Here is a 5,667-nt window from a genome sequence, read left to right as displayed (position 1 = left end):
ACCTTCCTGGATCACCAACCCCAAAGCTGACTCACAGAGAGGCAAGGTGAGAAAAGAGGAGTGTTACTTCAAGACACACCGAGTTTCAGATTGGCTTGTGGTGCTGTTTATTATCTTATCTTTTACGGGAATGACTCAATATTATAAAGCTATCGGTTTTGCTCAAGGCAGTATGTACATTTAAGGCAATCAAAATAATACTAGAAATTAAAATTATGGATACCAAGGTAAAAAGAGAAATTCAGAGACATGAAAGTAGCGTGCTAAGTTTCTTGAGGGCAGACAAAAATGTGACAAATTCCTGAAGGAACTAAGAGCAACATTAAACCTACTACTTTCAAATTAGCCAAGGAAGATTCTATTCATCCAAAGAAAGAGGGAAAATCCTTAAGTGACAGCAGAGTAAGGACCTCCAAAAGCCATTCATCAATAAAAGCAACAAAAACACAGACAATAATAAAAATAATCCAGTATTCTGCAAGTTAACTCAGGATTTGCAATAATCCAAGATATTTGTTTTTTAATGGTAGAATCTTAGGAAGAACAGGATGTTTTGGTGCATATTTATTTACCCCACTCCTATCTCCTTTCAACCAGATCCATAGTAACCTGGAAAACTAGCAACCCAGGTGCTCCAGGAGAGGACAGACTGGGCATGAAGCGGGCTACCATTCCATTCTCTGACGGCCACCCTTAGTGATGTGTCTGGCTATTCCCTGGCAGAGATTTACTTGACCTGACTCAACGTCACACTCACTCTTCCTCAGAGCATTTGTCGAAAGCAATTATAGGCTATTTTTCTAATATCACAACTGATTGAAGCACCTAATAAGACTTAGCTAAAAAGGAAAAACTAGTGAACATAACATCTGTAGTGCATTTGGGAAATCTCTGACATTTCCCTAGTAATCCGGAAGGTGTCACACTGTGTCGGGCGAAAGAGACATGATGGGCAAGACACTGCACACAACTGGTAATCCAAATGAAATTGCTGTCAGCCATCTTTCCGTCCCTGTGACAAAATACCTGAGGTAAGTAACATGAAGGAGAAAACTCACTTTGGGCTCATGGCTTCCATGGTTTCGGTCCATTGTCCTCTGGCTCTGTGGCCTGTAGGCCTGTGGAGAGGTTGAAGTTGAGATGGGGATCAGGAGGTGCAACAACGCTGTTGGTTCATGATAACTAGAAGGGGAGGTGGAAAGAGACCCAGGGCCAAAGCACCCTCTCTGAGGGCCCCCTGGGGCCCACTTCCTCAATGAGACTCCTAAGGCTTCTGTCAACTCCAATGGCATATCGCGCTAAGACGTTGCTCACAGATTAACCCACTCACAAAGTCAGAACCTTCGCCACGCCACCATCTGGCAAGGCTCCACTTTTGAAGTTGGCTGCATTAGGGGCCACGCCTTCAGAACATGAAGGGGGAACATTCCAGACCCAAACTGTAAAGCAACTTTAAGCCAAAAGGTGTTGCAAGAAGCAAAGAAAGTCATGAAATATTGAGAAAAGGATCAATTCACAAAGAAGACATAATAATTACAAACATACATGAGGTAAATAGTAGGACCCCAAATGATGAGGAAAATACTGACTTGAGGGGAGGAATAGTTCTATGAAAACATTTGGTGACTGCAATAGAGCACTTACAATAATGGACAGAAATGAAGAAAAAGAGGACTTGGACAATAGCATAATTCAATTATACCTAAGAGACATACAGAACACTACACCTAACAAGATCATAGTATACATTTTTGCCAACGTCAGTGAAATATTCACCAGGATAGATGATGTGTTAAGCTACAAGACAAGTAATGAATTTAAGAAAATTAAAATGATTTAAATTATCTCTGTTCTAATTACAGTAGAATCAGCCAAAAACCACTAACAAAAACAATGAAAAACCTCATGTGTGAGAATGTAAAAAAACAGTCTTAAAAAGTGGATCAAAAAAGAATAACATGTTATCTGGGATACAGCACAGTGGTACAAATGTCTGAGTTCAATTCTTGGTCCCAAAACAAACAAACAAACAAACAAAGAAAATCACAAAATCTCCGGACAAAGCAAAAACACAACATATGAGTTGAAACAAAAACAGTGCTAGGAGTGAAATTTATAGCTATAAACATTTAAATTTTTTAAAATGGGATGAGGATGTAGCTCCATGGTAGAGCACACACCCAGCACGAATAAGGCCCTCAGTCTCATTCCCAGCTCTAAAGAAAAACAAAAGATCTGAAATCAGTTAGCTAATCTTCAAAGATCTAGAAAAAGATCAAACTAAACTCAAAGCTTGCAGAGGGAAATAATACAGATTACAGCATGATTAAATAAAATAAAGGATAGAAACACAAAAGAGACAATGGATGAACTGAAAAGTGATTCTTGGGAGAGATCAAGATGTCTGATACTCTTCCTGTGACTGGCTTTAGGTGACCTGTGAAAATGGTTCGCTACTCTCTCGACCCAAAAAACTCCACAAAATCATGCAAATCAAGAGGCTCAAATCTTTGCATTCACTTTAAGAACACGCGTGAAACTGCCCAGGCCACCAAGGGTGTGCATATCCAAAAGGCCACCAAGTATCTCAAGGATGTCACATTAAAGAAGCAGTGTGTACCATTCCAGCGTAACAATGGTGGAGTTGGTGGGTGTGCCCAGGCCAAACAGTGGGGCTGGATGCAGGGTCGGTGGCCCAAAAAGAGTGCTGAATTTTTGCTGCACATGCTTAAAAATGCAGAGAGTATTGCTGAGCTTAAGGGTTTAGATGTAGCTTCTCTGGTTATTGAACATAGCCAGGTGAATAAGGCACCCAAGATGCGCCGCCGTACTTATAGAGCTCGTGGCTGGTTAATCCATACACGAGCTCCCCTGCCATACTGAGATGATCCTTACTGAGAAGGAGCAAATTGTTCCCAAACCAGAGGAGGAAGTTGCACAGAAGAAAAAGATATCCCAGAAGAAACTGAAGAAACAAAAACTTATGGCACGGGAATAAATTAAGCATAAAATAAATGCAAATCAAATTTAAAAAAAACATGTCTGATAAAGCTCTAGTTAGGCTAAGAGGAAAAGAAGACAAAATATTAAAATCATAAGCAAAAGTGGAAATGTCATTATTCATTTTATGGAAGTGAGAATATTGTGAACAATTGTATGTCAACATATTGACAACATAAATGATATTCAAATTCGTATATATAATCAGAAAATCTGCATATACTTTATATAATTAGTTTTTAAAAGTTGAATTATTAATTTAAAACCTCCTGGGCTGGAGAGAGAGCTCACTAGTATAAGTGCCTGCCTGGCAAGCGCAAGGTCCTGAGTTCAATCCCTAGTACTGCAAAAAAAAAATTAAAACCTCCTATGAAAGAACAGTTCTGAATCAGATGATGGTTTTTCCAAGCATTTAAAGGAGAATTAGGGGCTGGGGAGATGACTCAGTGGAATAAGCGCTTCCCTGTCAAGCATAAGGGCCTGAGTTTAATCCCCGGTTCTGCAAAAAAAAAAAAGAAAAAAGAAATAAATAAATAAAGTTTGCCTTTAAAAAAATAAATAAAGGAGAATTAACAGCAATCCTTCTCAAACTTAAAAAAAAATTGAAGAGGAAAGAACAATTCTTAACTTATTCCGTATCAGCAATATCTCAATGCCAAAGTTAGAAAAAGACACTAAAAGAATAGAAAACTGCACATCTATGTCTTTTATAGATATAGATGTAAAATCTTCAAAAACTCCTAGCAAGGCTAATCTGTAGTGTGTTAACAGCCTTCGGTGCTACGTAGGCCAGGAAAAGTTATTCTTAATTGAAAGGCGGCACAGCGTGTGAAAATCAATCAGCGTAATGCACCACATTAAGGAAGGGAAGGAAAAAACACGTGACCATATCAGCTGATGCAAAAGAGGCACCCCGTAAAATTCAGCACCCTTTCTTGATTTAGAAAGCAACCTCTTCACCATGACCCACACTACCTACTAAAAAATACACACGCAGCTAATAGTAATCTCCACGATGAAAGATTGAAAAGTTTTTCCTCTATGATCAAGAACAAAGCAAGAATGCTTGCTTTCAGCACTTCTATTCAACATAGTATTGAAAGTCCTACATCAGAGAAATTCGGCAAGAAAATGAAATAAAAGGAATCTAAATTAGAAAGGAAAAAGTAACGTTTCCTCTGTTTGCAATGACATGGTCTTAGACATAGAACACAATAAAGTATACACACCTACACACATGCATGTAGAAACTCTTAGAGCTAACCAACAACTTCAGCAAAGTTTCAGGATACAAGATCAACCCCCAGAAATGCTACACATTAACAATGAACAACCTGAAGAAGAAATTGCAGAACAACTCCATTTGATATAGCACCAAGAGAAACAAAATACTTTGACTAGAGACATGGAAAAACTACAAAACACTACTGAAAGAAATGAAAGACAAAGAAATGGAGAGCCGTCCCATTGATTGTGCAGTGGAAGACTCAACACTGCTAAGATGATAATACTTCTTGCTATTATGTGGATCTGGAGGGCACCCCACCGAAGCTCCCCTGAGGCAGGGGCCCAGTGGGAGGTTCTTAGGTCACTCGGGTCACAGCCTCAAAGGGGATTCTGGTTTCTTCTTCCTTCCTCTCCTCCACCTCCAAGCCATTAGGTGAATGATTTTCCCACCACGTACTCCCTGCCTCAACGTGACAGGAGGAAAAAAAAAATAGGAGACGATCCTTTCACAAATAAAGGGTGGAAGAATGGTCTGAATGAAGAAATTGGATCAACTTAATTCTGCAGTTTTTAGTAGAGTTTTGTGGGCCCGAATTGATCTGGAACCGAAAAACTGAGAATTTTAGAAATTCTACTAAGAGATATGAGAGTTATCCTGAAGGCCACAGGACAGCCTAGAAATGTCTGAAAGCTGTGTAAGGGGCTGCAGATGGGAGAGGCCGAGATAGCGGTCCTTTAAAGCATCCCGTGTTGTCATGGGCACGACATGGCCAGAGATGCCCTGAACCAAACCTGCAGAGCTCATCCCACAGCACCACAGTCCTTGGAAGCCCAGCGACCCCTCCATCCGTGGAGTCACTCTTTCCTCTCCTGCACCCAAGGACCTGCCAAAAAGGAGGCTCCAGCACAGACACACAGGTCCCATCTTCCAGGGGTGACTATGACAAGAACCCAGCTTCCTGCCCTGGTGGCCAAGGACTCCGTGCTGTTGGTGGCTCCCCTGTGCTCTGCGGCAGAGGTTGTTTGGTTCTGTGCTACTCTGTAGGGTTTTTAATTTTTGAGAGTTGTTTTTTCTCCCCATTGGCAAAGGACTTCTCATACACAACCAGATCTTCACACAGGAATTTCTCTTCCTCTATCTTTTGATAAATACTCACCTTGTAGATAATTACTAGCTCCGGGGTTTGGGGGAAATTACTCCACCTCCCTGGTGGAGACACTCCTCGGACAAGATGGTGATCATGCTAAGCCTTTCCGATGCCAACCGTGGAGCCTGTGCAAGTTCTTTATCCAGGTGCGCAAAATACCACATGTGCTTGCGCTTGGTGTGTGGTACCCACAGCACAGGTGTGGAGGTCAGCTTGGGTGGGAACCCTGCATCTCCTCCTACTTAGCAGCTTGGGAAATGAGTTTACTTGTCTGTAAAAAGTTCCACCTTGC

Source organism: Octodon degus, unplaced genomic scaffold, assembly GCF_000260255.1.
Source record: "Octodon degus isolate 3935 unplaced genomic scaffold, OctDeg1.0 scaffold00067, whole genome shotgun sequence".
NCBI classification, from domain to species: Eukaryota; Metazoa; Chordata; class Mammalia; order Rodentia; family Octodontidae; genus Octodon; species Octodon degus.
The sequence above is the reverse complement of the archived record's forward strand: the minus strand, read 5'-3'. Positions refer to the sequence as shown.